General features: G+C 45.6%; 1 protein-coding gene across 28 annotated transcripts in view; it reads right to left on the reverse strand.

Moving 5' to 3' along the window:
* Positions 1-17036, reverse strand: part of CAMKK2 (calcium/calmodulin dependent protein kinase kinase 2) — a 55497-nt gene extending 38461 nt beyond the window's left edge. For 6 of the 28 annotated variants that reach the window (XR_014542400.1, XM_083590207.1, XM_083590204.1 and 3 more), the window contains exon 1: positions 16853-17036. The gene's annotated coding sequence lies outside the window, so the exon portion shown is untranslated. Of the gene's footprint in view, positions 1-11031; positions 11121-13851; positions 14066-15857; positions 16037-16852 lie in introns of those variants that run through there. The other 22 variants (XR_014542402.1, XR_014542403.1, XM_083590198.1 and 19 more) reach the window with 14 other exon arrangements.
* Positions 17037-17087: the final 51 nt, after the last annotated feature.

Genomic DNA, 17087 nt, shown 5'->3' on the forward strand with positions numbered 1-17087 from the left:
ACAGAATGCATTTTTTGTATGTTGTTTTCCCTAATATATGCATTTGTATGCAACTTTCCCCTGGTATATGCCGTTTGTAAACACTGGTTGGTTAAAGGACTGTATCACAAATTTCATACAAATGTCATTTTCACAGAATGGCTGTGCTTCAGCTATCGTACTGTATCACAAGAAAGTGTGAATCTGATAGATTTGGCTTTAAATACAAACCAAGTCAAATCACCACCCCAAAATTATTATTTTCAAAAGACTTCTGCCATTCGTGGATTATCCAAAACACCAACTCTTCTGGATATCCAAAACACCAACTCTTTCAGCTGTGATCCTGCCTCCTCAGCTCAAAGTGGTGGAATGTGGATGGAGCCCTGGAGAAAAGCAAATGGTTACAAGGGGAAGCAGGGTTGAATCCAGCAGGTCAGGGGCAAAGCCACCACCATTTCTGGTGGGTCGTGGGCAAAGCCAAGGTAGAAGCGGGATTCTAGACAGCTCAAAACTAGTCATTTGGCAGAACAGCTTAACAACTCAAAATTGACAAATTCAGGGTAACTGGCAGTCTTAACTGCCAGTTTACAAGTGCAATTTATAGATTCTGTGCTAGGGATCTGAACAATATTTCTGAAGCAAGAAAAGTTAAATTCTCCAAGGTACATAATGCAAGCATTTGCTTATTCAGCATGTTTTACTTCATTCCTGCTAATCCTAGGGAGATTCAGCATACAACTTTAGAGCGACTTTCAGCCAATGTCATTTATTTCTATCCTGCATAACAACCTGGAACAGAGGACGGCAGCTAAGATTTGTAAGGGGTCTGGAAACCAAGCCTTATGAGGAACGGTTGAGGGAGTTGGGTATGTTTAGCATGGAAAAGAGAAGACTGAGAAGAGATAGGACAGCCATCTTCAGATATCTCAAAGTCTGTCACGTGGAAGACAGAGCAAGCTTGTTTTCTCCTGCTCTGGAGGGTAGGACTCGAACCCATGGCTTCAAGTTACTAGAAAGGCGATTCCAACTAAACCTCAGGAAGAACTCTTGCTGTCAGAAAGAGCGGTTTGACAGTGGAAGGGACTCTGTCGGAAGGTGGAGGTCTCTCCTTCCTTTACAGGTTTTTAAGCAGAGACTGGGTGGCCATTTGCCATGGATGCTTTAGCTGAGATTTCTGCATTGTTTGGACTAGATGATCTTCAGGACCCCTTCCAACTAAAAAATTCTATGACTCTATAAGCTGCTGCTGTTGTCCAAATCAGCTCCAACGCCTTGCCTAGAGGTGGCCGCCCCTGCCTGCCTCCACTGACTGTTACTCGGAGGTTAGGCTTGCCATATGTCAGGAAAATTCCTGACATGTCACTCTCCGGGTGTAAAAATGGCAAAATGTCAGGAAAAACCCGGATGTAAGGCAACATGATGAGAAAAGCAGAGGAAACAGCTCAAAAAGCTGTTTATGGGTCAGGTTTCCCCCCCAAAAAAGCTTAACAATTTTGTTGGGGTGCTTAAAAATATGGCAACCCTATCACAGGTAGACTGCTTCTAAGACTGAAGGCAACATTCTTAACTATCATGGCTGATAGCTTTTGACGGTGCAATTATAGTGCAATTTATGGTGCAATCATATTTACTAAGATGTATGCCCCATATATGTGCATATATGCAGCTTTAGTCACCACGCACTTCATAAAACCATATCCCCCTTGAGGGTCCCTTTACAGCGAAGACATGCTATAATAACTATTATTTTCTGAATTCCCAGGTTGTCAAAAGATCATCAGCAAAAATAGGGAAGGCAGATCACATGCAATTGTTTCCTCCCCTGCCCACACTCTCCCCCCCTTCCCTGTCATACTTAACACTTTGGAAAGGCAGTCATTAAAATTAGAGAGACACTTATCTAAAATTAAAATTCCTGTTAAAGCAGTGCCCTCTGGCCCAGCAACTCCAAATCAGTATAGCAGAAGCTCCATGTCAGTTATATGGATATATATTAAAAGCAGGTGGGTGGTAGAGGAAAAAGTATTTGTAATTGCACAGTTGCTTTTTTCAGGCACCAAATAAAATGTATGAAATGCAACCATTTTCCCCTAAAGTAAAAATGGCTGGTTGCCATCACCCTCCATACTGCCCACCCTCGTTTCATTTGACATGTTAAAATTAAAGTGGGAAAAGGCAATGTAATTCGTAGCAGGAATACATTCACACACACCAACAGCAAACTCAGTTCTCTGAGTTCTCTATTTTTAAGGGACCAAAAATACACCATCCAAGCACCAGAGAGAGATAACAGCAGCCTAAAGGGACTGCAGGATTACACCCTCCAGCACACAAAGAAAGTAGAAAGCACGATCGATAGGGTCGCCAGGTCAGGAGCATCCCAGACACTGAAATCTCAGAGCCCAAACCTGAGACCTAGGGGCGCTGAGACTTCCTCTGCGCTTTCCCCCACCACTGGGCCCTGGAGACAGAGGTTAATTGGGAGACGGGAGACGGAAACAGATAGATTCCCCCCTTGGGGAAAAAAGAGTCTATGCAATTGCAGTTGGATCCTGCCAGGCTGAAGCTTCTAAGCTGAACACACAGCCTTCTTAATTTTTAAAAAATGCACTTTTGCCCAGGAAAGGCTGGAGACTTCAAGTCAGCCCAGGAGGCTGGGCAACTCAGCTCAGTGAGTCTTGGTGCTGTCTGCACTAATGTGATCTCTGAGGCACACTGTTTCTGAATTACAATAGGCAGGACAGACAGCCCTCTGCTCTTTTATAAGTCAGCCCCCATGTTTCAGCCTGAGCCACTGGACTTTTCTGGAGTACAGATTTATCTTGAGAGACAACAAGCAGCCTACTCTAGGGGTGGGCTATTCTGTGGCTTCCTCTAAAGACCCCTGGAAAACTCAGCAAACCTGCTGTCCCAGACACTGGGTGTGCAGAGGGCAGCTGAAAAGGACACAGCTCTGGGCAGCCCGAGGAAGGACCACCCACCTTCAACCTGCCCATAAAAAAGAAGCCTAGAGGGAGAGACTAAGTGGTGTCCAAACTTTTTTCAAAGAGGGCCAGATTTGATGAAGTGAAGGGCTGTGGGGGCCGACCAAAAGGCCAACCAAAGTTGTTGACCTTTTTTTAGGATTGAAGAGTTGTTGAGCTTTTTTGGAAATAAACTGCCACAGGGACCAGATTAAACCAACCAGCAGGCCGGATTAGGCCCCCAAAACGGACATACCTGGACTAGGGTGATGCACATTGTTCCTCGTTTTTAGTAAGGAAGGAATCTTGCACTACACCTGTATCAAAATCTAGTTATCTCTTAAGCTATGTGGTTTTAGCAGAAAAGATATAAAGGATTAAGTAAAGAGGAATTGATAACAGGTGAAAATGTAAAGTCATAATATATTAAGATAAAATATTAAGATAAAATCAAAAAGGGTAAGGATTTGCTGAAACAACTACTGAACTAGGATACAAAAAAGGGAGGTGAGAGGAGGTCAGGGAAATAAGTAAATGAAAGATAAGAGATGGAAAGACTGATTTGTTTTTAACTGTTTTTATTTTTTTGTATTTTGTATTTTTTGCTCTTTTTCTTATTTTTTCTTTTCTTTTTTCTATTTTTGTAATTTCTATGAAACTTTAATAAATATTATTCAAAAAAAACAAAAACAAAATCTAGTTATCTAGCACATGTGATGCTGTACCAACAATTTTTACACCCCTAAGAGAACAAATCAGTAAATACGCTAGCAAGACACAAGTATAACTGTACAAAACATATGTTTTCCCACTTGGCTAGACAAGATTCTATCACCTGTGTTTTGCAGGTCAAGGAAATGACACCTGTAACATGCTACGAGTATTAAATTATCTCCTCCCCTGCTTCATCTAGAGACACTCAGGACTGGGATTCTGATTTAGAGCGATCCTTGTATCAAATATTCAATTCATTTGGCAAATGTGGTTCAGCAACCAGGGCCTCTGAGAACCAAAGGGAACCATCTGATTAAACAGGCATCGTGAAGAAAGACGAAAGGAAACATTTTGCTGCAAAAGGTTCTTGGAATCGCTGGCACACAGAGGTATAAAGTGGAGGCAGCCAGCAGGGCCAACAATGCACTTCAGAAACAAACAAAGCCCAAGATTTAAAGGCAAACAAGTCATGCCTTCCATCGGTGTCCATTTAATAGACAGAAGATTTATTGAAATGCATATTGTGCCAAATGGTTTGAAGTTAGATGCCTGAGCCACAGGTTCACGGACACGGCTTTGCTGCTTCTGACACCAGGAAAGAAAACAGAGTTTTATGCTTGGATTAGAAACCAGGAAGAAACCCCAGTTTGGGCATCTTAAAATATTAAAAAGGGTTCTGTTGGGCATTTGGGGCGGGAAAAATATACTTGAGAACAACAATAGGTGTAAAATTGGGGGTTGGTTCATTTTGGCTAATTGGTTGGTTCATTTTGATTGGTTAGTTGGGGAAGCATTTAATTTTGATAATTTTTGAGATGAATATTTAATTTTGATCCTTGATTTTGTTTCTGTTATCTGGTTGATTTATTTGTAATTGTATTCTATATTTTAATTCTCATGCATGCCGATGTAATAATACTCAGCACTTATACCACTTTTTGTGAGTGTTCAAAGCACTCGACACGCAGTGAATGTGAACTGGCTCTGCAGGTTGGACAGACACCTTGTTTGCACATAACTGTAAACTATGGTTGAGTTATTCCTCCTCTCCTCTGGCACTGCCATGAGGAGGAATTCCGAAGCATCAGCTTCTACTTTAGGCTAACCACAGCCTGCCCTGTGGTGACATCTGAATTAGGACAAACTGTGGTTACTCTTAAGTATGAGTAGTGCAACAAGCCAATTTCAGCCATAGTTTATAAAGCTGGCTTGCTTTCACTAACTAGAGTTAAGAACAACCAGAGTTTAGGGTTCAGACGCAACACTGCACAATGGTCAACAAAGAAGTGGGAACTTCCAATTTCTTCCTCGTGGCCATGTTGGAGGCCAAGTGAGCATACAGAAAGTGTGTGTGTGTGTGTGTGAGAGAGAGAGAGAGAGAGAGAGAGAGAGAGAGGGAGAGGGAGGGAGGGAGGGAGGGAGGGAGAACTGTAATTTTAGAGTAAACTTCTAGTGCGGATACATCCATTGCTAGCACACAAGCCACCATACACTGCACTGAAAAATCTGCAGCATAGATTTTGCTCCTGGTGTATCGCTACTGCTGAAGCTGTTTTCATGCTGAACAAAAGCTTTCTTATGCACCAATCACAACTGCACTTAAGAGCAGAATCTGGTAAGTGCACTTAATGCACACATGCACACACACAAAAGCAAAGGCATAGCATATCCCCACCCCCACCCCGCTGGTCTTCCATTTACTTCAGGGTCTGTGTTTTGGGAGCTCTGCCAGCAAGTGCATAAAAATAGTTACCCCATTAACTGGGAACAGTGCCCACAATGCTGTACACCCCCAGCTACACAGAAGCCCGCACCAAAAATGGCACCAAAAGGGGGGAGGCAATGGGCAGGATGGGACACAGGAAGTGGGTAGAGGTCAGATTACCACCAGAAAGGGAAGTGGTAGAAAAGCAAAAAGCCAACTTCAAGGGCAGACACAGAAAGACCTTTGGAAATAGTATTAAAAGGTTTAAATACTTAGCATTTATATAGTGCTGACTGGGATCACAAAGTACTTCAAAGGTTGAGATTCCTGCATTGCAGGGAGTTGGTCTAGATGACACTCAGAGTTCCTTCCAACTCTCTGTGATGTTCTGGGATCTATCTGAAAGTAAATGGATGAGCAACTTGCTTTTGCCCATGAAAGCTAGCTGCTCAGGGTGGAACTTGGAATATTCCTGACACTCACCAGCAGCAGCAGCAGCAGCAGCTGTGGTCTTATATTTGCCCACCACTATTTGATCTTCCCCCTACGGTGCGGCAACACTGGAGAATACAGTGTGTTTCTTGAAGTGGCTCTAAGTCAGGGGTCAGCAACCTTTTTCAGCCGTGGGCCAGTCCACCGTCCCTCAGACCATGTGGTGGGCCAGACTATATTTTTTGGGGGGGGGAAATGAACGAATTCCTATGCCCCACAAATAACCCAGAGATGCATTTTAAATAAAAGCACACATGCTACTCATGTAAAAACACGCTGATTCCCGGACCGTCCACGGGCTGGATTGAGAAGGTGATTGGACCGGATCCGGCCCCCAGGCCTTAGGTTGCCTACCCATGTAAGTGAACAGCACCATGTAAGTGAACAGCATTAAACGTGCTCCAAGTTTACATGTTGGGCTTTGTAGCTTAGAAGAAAGGCATGCAAAGGGGGGACACAGGAGATGTATACAAAAGTTGCATGGCATGGTGAAAATAGATAGAGAGACTTTTCTTCTTCTCTCACCATTAATGGACTCTGCCATCATCCTAAGGAACTGAACATTGGGAAGATTCAGGACATCCCTCAGTGCATAGTTAAGCTACGGAACTCCTTGCCACAAGACCGAGCCATGGTCACCAACTTGGATGGCTCTACAAGAGGTTTAGACAAAGTGCTAGCTGGGTTCTACTTGCCCTGCCGGAGCCAGTATACCAGTTACTGGGAATAGTACGTGGGGAGAGTGATGTTGTGCTTATGCCCTGCACATGGGCTTCCCAGAGACTTCTGTTTAGCCGCTGTTCTGAACAGGATGTGGGGCTAGAGTGGTCGGAACAGGAGAGCTCTTCTTATGTCCATCAGGACAGGCAGGTCACACCTACACCTAAACAGTCAGCGCCCTGGCATACATTCTGGAATCTCCTACAACACACAGTAGGACTTCTGTGGCGCACAGGCCACCACAATTCCTGGTGCTACAAAGTTGGGAAACTACTGGCCAAGGATGGCTCCAGGTGTGGAGGCCTGTGGAGGCATTACTCCAGGGCATTGTGGGAAACAAATATGGTGGATGCCATACGCTGATGTGCAGGTCCGCACCTGGTCCCTTGACCAAGTCTAAAGTAGAATATTTCTACGTCTTTGTCTCTTTACGTCAACCAACAAGAAAACCAAGGCTTGACCAGTCTAAGGCCTCACATTTTCTAATCAAACTTGGCCTATGAAATTCCCAGCAAGCAACATGGCTTCACAGAGGGGACACCACACTCCGTCAACTTCTGCCTTTAAGATTCCTTTCTTTACTCTGTTTTCTGCTCCTCACACGCAACCTAGAAACCACAAGGGAAAATGCCACTTTTTGGAAACCTTGCTTGACTCACCGGGACGGCCTAATCCTACACAAGCCAGCAACTTTTATCTGTTTTTAATGAGGTTAAAGCAGCATCTGTTAGAACTCTTTCTGTTCCCATTAACCTCCGCAAACCCATTATATCCAGGCAGTTGCTCAAAAGCTATGGAAGTTTTATTTATTTATTTTTAAAGGCTGCACAGGGCTGAACTGCCAGGCTAATACTGAAAAAGCACAGGCCTCAGGAAACAATGCAAACAGTAGCAAGGGGCGTGTGTTAAAAATAAATTCCCCAGATTAAAGGAAAAAATAAATACACAAAAGAGGTCAGTTTGAATGAGCTTGACAGCTATGCAGAGACACAGGTGGAATGTGAAAACAGTGCCAAATCCAGACAAATACCCCAGTTCCCTAAGGCAACAGAGTCTTCCATTCTCTGTTTGGAAGCTGGTCTTTGCTCAGCGAAGGCAGGGGTGCATATCCTTGCCCCTAGGTATTGGCTAAAATTTAAATGCGGGTAGGGCCCAATTTAGTATTTTCTGCTTTCAACGAGATGTTGAGCCTGAACTAAAATGCAATTCCGTCTTGGAATCAGGAAATACAAGTTATTGACATGTATGGCCTCTTTTTCAGCATTCTGAGCTTTTCAGATTTTGAGATAGCCTCTTACCACCTGAAATCTCATATTTTAAAATGCAACTTTTGTGCTGACCACTTCTGCCAAACTCCAGACCCCTCGCTCTCACTACGTAACCAGCATGATAAATGTGGAATGGAGACAAGCCTTCACAGCTCTGAGGTTCCAGTCCATGTTTTCTGCCGTAATTGAAGAATGCTGTCACTGGATCCCCTCTGAAGACAGAGGATGCCCACATAGCTGTCATGTGCCTGACGATTTACCCCACCACTTAAGCTTGCCCAATCTACGAGGATTTAAGAGAATCCTAGTTCAAAAATTTCAATTTCCGAGTGGGGAGATTGATTGGGTGTTTATTAGGGGACAGGTCCCCCTACACTTCTGAAAAATGGTTTTCCAGATACTCTTTAAAACATCCCACTCATTTTTTAACCTTTGGTTTTTGTTGAGTTCTAATTACTTCTGTCATTTTTGCTAATTCCAAATATTCACACAATTTGATTTACCATTCTTCCTTCGTAGGTGTAAAGGGAGGAAGTAAACAGCCTTTGTTAACTGCCTTGTTCTTACATGCATGCAATTAAAAAAGGAAGTCAGTCGGATTAGAGCAAAGATATACCCTACCAAACATCCTCTTCCCCCACAATGTCACCCCAACCTCTCTAGTGCCCCTCCTTTCTCCCCAGAACCAGTACTCAGAGCAGATCACCAATAGTCAGCATGGATTTCTGAAAAAGAAGTCATGTCAGACTAACCTGATCTCGTTTTTTGACAGAATTACAAGCCTGGTAGATGAAGGGAACGCAGTAGCCTACCTTGATTTCAGCAAGGCATTTGACAAGGTGCCCCATGATATTCTTGTAAAGAAGCTGGTAAAATGCGGTCTTGACTATGCTACCACTCAGTGGATTTGTAACTGGCTGACTGACCGAACCCAAAGGGTGCTCATCAATGGTTCCTCTTCATCCTGGAGAAGAGTGACTAGTGGGGTGCCACAGGGTTCTGTCTTGGGCCCGGTCTTATTCAACATCTTTATCAACGACTTGGATGATGGACTCAAGGGCATCCTGATCAAATCTGCAGATGACACCAAACTGGGAGGGGTGGCTAACACCCCAGAGGACAGGATCACACTTCAAAACGACCTTGACAGATTAGAGAACTGGGCCAAAACAAACAAGATGAATTTTAACAGGGAGAAATGTAAAGTATTGCACTTGGGCAAAAAAAATGAGAGGCACAAATACAAGATGGGTGACACCTGGCTTGAGAGCAGTACATGTGAAAAGGATCTAGGAGTCTTGGTTGACCACAAACTTGACATGAGCCAACAGTGTGATGCGGCAGCTAAAAAAGCCAATGCAATTCTGGGCTGCATCAATAGGAGCATAACATCTAGATCAAGGGAAGTAACTGTGCCACTGTATTCTGCTCTGGTCAGACCTCACCTGGAGTACTGTGTCCAGTTCTGGGCACCACAGTTCAAGAAGGACACTGACAAACTGGAACGTGTCCAGAGGAGGGCAACCAAAATGGTCAAAGGCCTGGAAACGATGCCTTATGAGGAACGGCTAAGGGAGCTGGGCATGTTTAGCCTGGAGAAGAGGAGGTTAAGGGGTGATATGATAGCCATGTTCAAATATATAAAAGGATGTCACATAGAGGAGGGAGAAAGGTTGTTTTCTGCTGCTCCAGAGAAGCAGACACGGAGCAATGGATCCAAACTACAAGAAAGAAGATTCCACCTAAACATTAGGAAGAACTTCCTGACAGTAAGAGCTGTTCGACAGTGGAATTTGCTGCCAAGGAGTGTGGTGGAGTCTCCTTCTTTGGAGGTCTTTAAGCAGAGGCTTGACAACCATATGTCAGGAGTGCTCTGATGGTGTTTCCTGCTTGGCAGGGGGTTGGACTCGATGGCCCTTGTGGTCTCTTCCAACTCTATGATTCTATGATTCTATGATTCAGATAGGAAGAAGCTTTTCTCCCTTCTCCCAAAATCCTTGAAATCAGGGTTCTCTAATGAAGATGAGCACCAAGGCAGAGGAAAGGAATCAATTGCACAATGCAGAATTAGTCTAAGCAATGCCCCAAGATACTAAGACGAGGGTTGGGGAAGGTGTGTCCCTCCGTATGTTGTTGGACTCCAGCTCCCATGATGCCTGACCTCTGACAGGGCTGGCTGGGGCTGATGGGAGCTGCAGCCCAGCAACATATGAAGAGTGCAGCCTTGGCTACTCCTGGATCAAACAAATATGTGGGTTGAGGAGGAGAAGGATACCAATATCTATATGGTATGATAGCTGAACAGAACCTCCATTCACAGCGGAGTGTGCCATATTAATGTGCTATTAAAAACGCACCTACCCAAATCCCCTGACAAATAAGATTGGCACTGGAAGCCAAATTATACCAAGCCAAACAGCTTGTCCATCTAGCTCAGGCACGTCCAACAGGCAGATCACTGGACGTCTGTGGCAGATCATTGGCTCCCCCCAAAGAAGCTCAAAAACTTTGGCTTCCCTAAAAAAAGGCTCAACACTTTTGCCCTGCAGCCCCCAAAAGGGGTAGAGGGGTAGATCACTGCCAGTGACTCTCCAGGGTTTCAAAGAGGTTTCTCTCCTAGCCCTACCTGGAGATGCTAGGGACTGAATCAGAGATCTTCTACAAGCAAAGCATATGCTCTACCACTGAATTGCTGACCATTCCCTTAAAAAAAGAAGATTATAGTCTTCATTGTTCTGAATAAAAGGCTGAATTAAACTGGAACATAGAGAGCTGGCTTTTACTAAATCATTTCTCCATCTGGCTTGGTATTGTCTACACTGACGGTGAGCAGCTCTTCCTGGAGATTGAAACCGGGACGTTCTGCACGCAAAGCAGATGTCCTACCACTGAGCTTTAGCACCTTCATACAGGCTGGGCTGAACCCTTCTGCTTGCAATATTTGTTTTCTATGTGCATTAAGGACAGTGTGTGTGTGTGTATTTGTTTCCATGGAGAACATTCACCCATACAATTCCTACCCACATGCATACATATGGAACTTGAAGCTCAGGACTTGCCACTTGAATTGGCTGACTGTATAAACTCTGAGAGCCCCTTGTGTGAAGATGATCTTGCAACAATTAAACCAAAAGGATCATAAAAAAATAAAAGAATAAGGTGGGGAAAAGAACCAGCCCCCCCACACCAACAACGGTGCCTTGACAATATCCCACGAGCCACGTGGATTTTCAGGAACGGTCAGACTACAAGTCAGCTCATGGGAATGTGGAGAATCTGCAGAGATAAAGCTTTGTAGCTTGCAAAGAAGTAAAACTGAGATAAAACAGAAGAGAAACAAGGGGAGAGCAGCAGAAAGAACCAGAGAGATGGAAAGCACAAAAAGTTCTGCTTGAAGGAATTTATTATTATCATTATTACGATTTTAAAAGGGCACAAATTGAGCCTTTGTTTTCTCTTCAGTTTATCACACTTCACTTGCTCCAAACACACAAGGTCGTTATAGTCACTGGATTCCAGTTTTGTTCTGAAGGATTCAAAACCAGCCATTTTGTTCAACGCACAGCAGTTTAATCCTTTAGAATCAAGATAGCTGGATCTATCTATTGAGACATAATTATAATAAATACATTTTGCTTGCTGGTTGGTATACAAAAAAACACTTTTCAAGGCCACCATAAGATAAACAAAAATGAGTCTTCACTCATAAAAAACATCTAAAACTCATTGGTAAGCACATGGGGAAGAGAGAGAATAAGGTTAATGGTAAATGTTTATAAAAGTGTGGTGGGAGAGAGGAAACATTATTTCCCCCCTTTCTCAGAATAGTAAAATTCAGAGTCCTCATCAAGCTGACTAGCAGCAGAAGTAAGACTGTTAACAAGGGGAGAGCTTACTCTCAAAACTCATAATTAACTTAATTAATTAAATGATTCTGATCTTATGCATCAAGGCAAAGCACAGAACAGCCTTTGCCAGTCTGGTGCCCTCCAGATGTTTTGCAATGCAGCTCCTATCAGCCTGGCGGGCACCAGGCTGGCAAAAACTGGCACAGAATATCAAAACGTATCCCAAGCAATGCAAAGCTGCCACTTTCACATATCTTTGTTGGAAAAGCTGCAGTAGACTAGCATCTTAGCAATGTTGACTCCATGGCCTTGTGCCACCACTCTTGTTCCAATGCTAATAGAGCCTGAACAGGTCATGCAGGTAAGTCTACAGGTGGTGATGTAGCTTTGCTTAGAATTCCTCAAAAGACAACAGTCACACCAAGGAATCATGTTTGTAGGCCTCATTGTTGCAGTGGCATTCTATTTATTCAGTGAGAAACCACAAAAAGATGAGAAATAGAAAGGAAGGTCCATCACATTAATTAATACCTTTTGCAGCTCTTATTGTTTCAAAAAGATGGTACAATCCTCCTCTCACAGGATAGGACTCCCTCAAAGCTCAAATGCAGGATCACTCATTTCTGCCTGCATCCAAATCTCCCCAAAGTGGCAGGGAGGAGCAAACAGCCGGGGGAATGTTAACCAACCATTGTGGCCTCTGCCACATGCTCTCCAAAACCTGATATGGCTTCACCACATAACTGTCACACTGGGAAGATTTCTGTGAAGCAGCAGCCACAATAAGTTTCAGTTGAAAGTGTGTCATGAACATCAGGGCTAAGAAATCCTCGTCTGCCAAGCCTTGCCAAACCATTGTCACCCTGAGCTAAGTGAACCAGATGGAAAGGGATGCCCCTTCTTCCTCCAAAACACACTGGAACAATATTTAAAACCGGCAGTTACATTTTCCATGTGAATTCAAGATCAGTTTCAGCAAGAGAAAAGGCATTCCGCTTTTTTAAAAGCCTATTTTACACTCCAGTCCGCATTCACAGCAACTGCACATACACACAAAAGCAGTGAACTTCAGGGTCAGGTGTGAACACACCCTCTGCGCTGCCTTCATGGAGTAACTCCACTTGGGTTGCCAAGTGATGGGTGTGTGCTGGGGGGCAGAGTGGGGGCAGAGTCAGGCCTGCACACTTGATCTAGGAAAATCAGCCCATGAAGTATTTCATCGCATGGTGAGAAATAAAACTTTAAAGCTGCCTGTGTCTCAGCTAAAACCCAACGGTTTTTTAAACTAGCCCTCATTGAGACATCAGTTCCAACCACAAGCACCGCCTTGGTCCGTGCTTTGCGTTCCTACAGCAAAGAGGAAGAAGGAAGGACCAGATGCAAGGAGGTCCTAACGGGTCTCTTCTCCTAGATTTCTATCCTCTTGCACAGCTAAGCAGGTCGGTGAGAAATCCAGAACACCAGACTGCAATTTCCCCCCCTCCGCTGTCAAAATCCCAGCACAACCTGGAAACCTCAAACTCATAATTCGGGGGGAGCCAGCCTCTCTCCCTCCACGCAACTTGACCTCCCCTCCACCCGCTTAATCCAACGCGGAATCCTCCCTTCGACATTTCCACTCAAGCCCTGGATCTCCCAGTCTTGGGGAGGGACCGTGGGCGGAAGGCAGCCCCCTGGCAAAAACTTGCGGTGCACAGAAAAGAAGGAAAAAACCAAAACATGGTGGGCAGTCTAAAATGCCTGGGGTTTTTTCCCCAGGGGAGGGCGAACGGGCTACGCGGGGTGTCCCGGGTTTCTGGGGCCGAGACCAGATGCCCGGAGGCGGCCGAGGCAGCTCCATCCAGAGGCGCCCGCTGCCTTTCCGCGGCGGGAGTTTCCGCGGCGCCGCCGTCCTCCGGGCGGGAGGGATGCGCAGCTGGCGGGGGCTAAACGGGCCCTCGTCCAATTGAAATCCCGCTGCTGCCGCCGCCGCCGGGCTCCCTTTGGAGACCCGATCCCGGCTCCCTTCGCCGCCGCCCTCGGAGCATCCCCAGAACCGCGGAAGCCAGGCTCCTTTGTCGGGGGGGGGGGGGAGCCGCCGAGAAGGCAGGCGGGAAAAGCGTCGCCCTTGGAGAGGAGGCGGCGGCAGCGCAGCGGCGCGCCCGGCCCCGATCCCTTACCTGGCGGCGGCGGCTCCTCCCGCTCTTCTGCTGCTGCTGCTGCAGCCGCGATCCCGGGAGCTGCGCGCCCTCCCGCCCGCCCGCGCGGCGCCCCAGATGCCAGCAGCAGCAGCAGCTGCGCGCCCATTGGCTGCGCCGGGAGCTTTTCCTGTGCCGAAAGTGAGAGTGGCCTGGCAGCAGCGCCGCCCATTGGAGGAGGCGCGCCGGCCAGGGAGGCCGTGAGTGGCCCAGATGTGGAGGGAGGGAGGGCGGCGGGATGGGGCGCCTCCCTCCTGCCAAGGGCTCTCGCCCTCCCTCCCTCCCTCTCCATCTCCATGCCTGACTCCCCCCCCCCTTTGCGCTTCTCCTTCTGATCTGCTGTCCAGCCGCAGGGCGGGGGGGGGGGGGGCGGGGGAGGCGGAGAGGCAGCAGCCCCCGCGCAGCAGATACAGATCAGAGAACATGGAGCTCGCTGCCTGGCGATCCTCAGCCCACGACTGCAAAAGCCAACCAGAGACTGTGATGGGGGTTGCATTAGAATCATCACAGCGAGGAGGAGCGCAGAGAGGAGAAACGCCATGGGAGGGCATCGTCTGCACCACCCAAACCCGACGCCTCAGCCTGCCCCGGCTGCAACACAACATGTCTCTCTCGCGCGCGTGGGTCTCTACAGCCACAGCAAGCGTGGCAGCTCGCCAGCAGTTTAATTTCACCCCCGATGGCGCATCCTTCCATTGTCTCTGGATGCAAACAACAACTAGATATAATAAATGTGCATTTCACAATCCTAGCTCCCTAGAAATAACCCGGTGAGGTAGGTCACTGAGGTAGGGAGGTGGACAGAAAATTTCCAGCTCAGATAATACACCAGAGATTATTAAACCATCATGAAAATATGCCAGTATTGCACATCATTTTTTTGTCTGAAGTTTATAAAAGCAATGGAAAGATTAAGTTGAGAATTAATGATATTGTTAATAATAAATGTGCATATAAGAATATTAGTTCAGGGTCCTTCCCTGCTGTCTGCCTGTTCACTTATTTTTTGATACAAGTAATGGGAACATACATGCAGAGGACAATCGTAAAATATGCCCGTTTTAATCTGCAGCCCACAAAAACTCATACCATAATAAATTGGTTAAAGTGCCACAAAGCTCTCTGTTGTTCCTGGTGCAAAAGACTAACACAGAACCTCCTCTCCAAAAAGGTCTACAAAGCAGTTGTTTTTATGAAAATACAACAGCCTGCATGCTTCTTCCAAGAGCAACTCCAAACATTCTCTGAAAAAGCAAAGGCCCGGCTTACCAGGGCTGACAGCTTTCCCTTCTGAAAATTCCAAGAAGAGTGAGCTTGGAAACCAGGATTATTGTACTGTAAATATTTTGGGGGAAAGCCTTAGCAGAAAGATGGAGGGCCGTAGCTCAGAGTTACAGCATCTGCTTTGCATGCAGAAGGTCCCAGGCCAGGTTCAATCCCTGCCAACACCCGGCAGGGCCGGGAATGTCCCGCCTGAAATCCTGCAGACCAGAATGCATAAAACCTACATTAAATTTCCTGAGGCAACAACACCGAAAGAACAGGCAATGGACAAGCTGACCAATTCTCTCCAGTTTCTCCCCCTCAGTCTCTTTCATAGTTCTCAGGTAGATCTACACCACACCCACTGTTAAAACAATTCAGTGCTGGGGTTTGCTCTTGGCAATAAGTAAATAAGAAGTAAATGCCAAGGCAAGACGCATGTCTATCATGGATACAAGCTGGACAGGGGAGAAAATGGGTGTTGCATATCATGTTCCATACATCACTCTAAATTCTAAAAAAAAAAAAAAAAAAAACCCTGTTGAAGGTAAACTCCATTTTCAAACTGGCAGTCAAAAAAAAACAGGACACCAGCTTGCTCAGAGGCTTAGTAAGGGCAACATGCCAGGCAGAGCAATGTTGTAGCTTCTCCATGAACCATGTGCCTGCTGCCTAAACACACCCAAAGCACTTTTTGGGGAGGGGGAGGCTTTCTTTTTTCTCACCTGCCATCGCAAATATCCAAAGATATGCAGCCCTGGACAGCAGCTACTGGCTGGGTTTTTGTGTGTTACAGGGAGCGTTTTGTTTTGTTCAACAGCTTCCAAGCAGGTGCAGTTTTAGCACTTGGAGTTTCAGCTGCATTTCGTTCAAAGGTCCACAGCCATTCTTAAATCACTGGTACCTTGGGGGCGGGGGTTAAATGTGTAAAAAGGACTGATCAGATATCACACAAAAAAGGAAGTAGTTGAAAGGAGACTCTCCTTTTCTGTTTCAATGCTTAACCAACACTGGTGGGTCACTATTTATTTACAAATTTGTATCCAGCATTCAGTATTTCTGTTTGCAGATAATGAAGCCATCATAATTAACCAATAACAAACAAAGTTAAACTATCAGAAGTATTAAGAGAAAAATGGCCTTTAAAACCAATTGCTGGTGTCAATATCCATTGTAATGAAGCCAAAGTACATTTGAAATAATTGCATATTCTTCTCATATGTTGCACCCCATGTCTATTCTCTTTCATTTTTAATGGGGCAGGGACCTGTCAAACCTGTTCTTTGTAAATCACCATGTATAGAGATGGTGAGATTGATTGATTGATTGATCTGTCAGGGATGCTTTATTTGTGATTCTTGCATTGCTTCACATCTCCCTTGCTAGCATACAATCGTATGCATGCTTACTTAAAAGTAAATCTTGCAGAGTTCATCGGGGTTCATTTTTAGTAAGCAGGCTTACAATTGTAGTCCAATACTGCTACTGCCTTGAAAATAGGCAATTTGCTGTGTATGCAACCTACAGGTTGGAGGAGCCTACACAGTCTGATGGTTTCCTTCCACTGGGCTGCTTTGCTTCCAAGGCTATGCCAAGATGTTAAACGTTCCTCCTACCCAGACACACCGACTCTAACGAAGAGGGGGGTGGCCTACTTAAAAGCGGACACTCCAGAGCTACATTTCCGCTGAAACAATTGTTCAAGACAGATTTGCATTACCTTTGCATGTGCTAAAAGCTGCTCCTAGGCTCTTCTCCAGCTCCCAGGTCGCATCTGGAGGACTTTGCCATCCAAGAGTTTTCAATAATGCACGAATAAAAACAACACATCGTCCAGGACTGCTTTATATCAGCCGCCTGGTAAAGCTTGCAATTTGGAAACCGGTCTGCCTCCAACGGACTTTGGAACACAGGTGCACTCTTAGCTTTGAAAATAATGGGTTACCTGCCAACAC

Source organism: Podarcis filfolensis, assembly GCF_964270895.1.
Source record: "Podarcis filfolensis genome assembly, chromosome: 16".
Taxonomy (NCBI): domain Eukaryota; kingdom Metazoa; phylum Chordata; class Lepidosauria; order Squamata; family Lacertidae; genus Podarcis; species Podarcis filfolensis.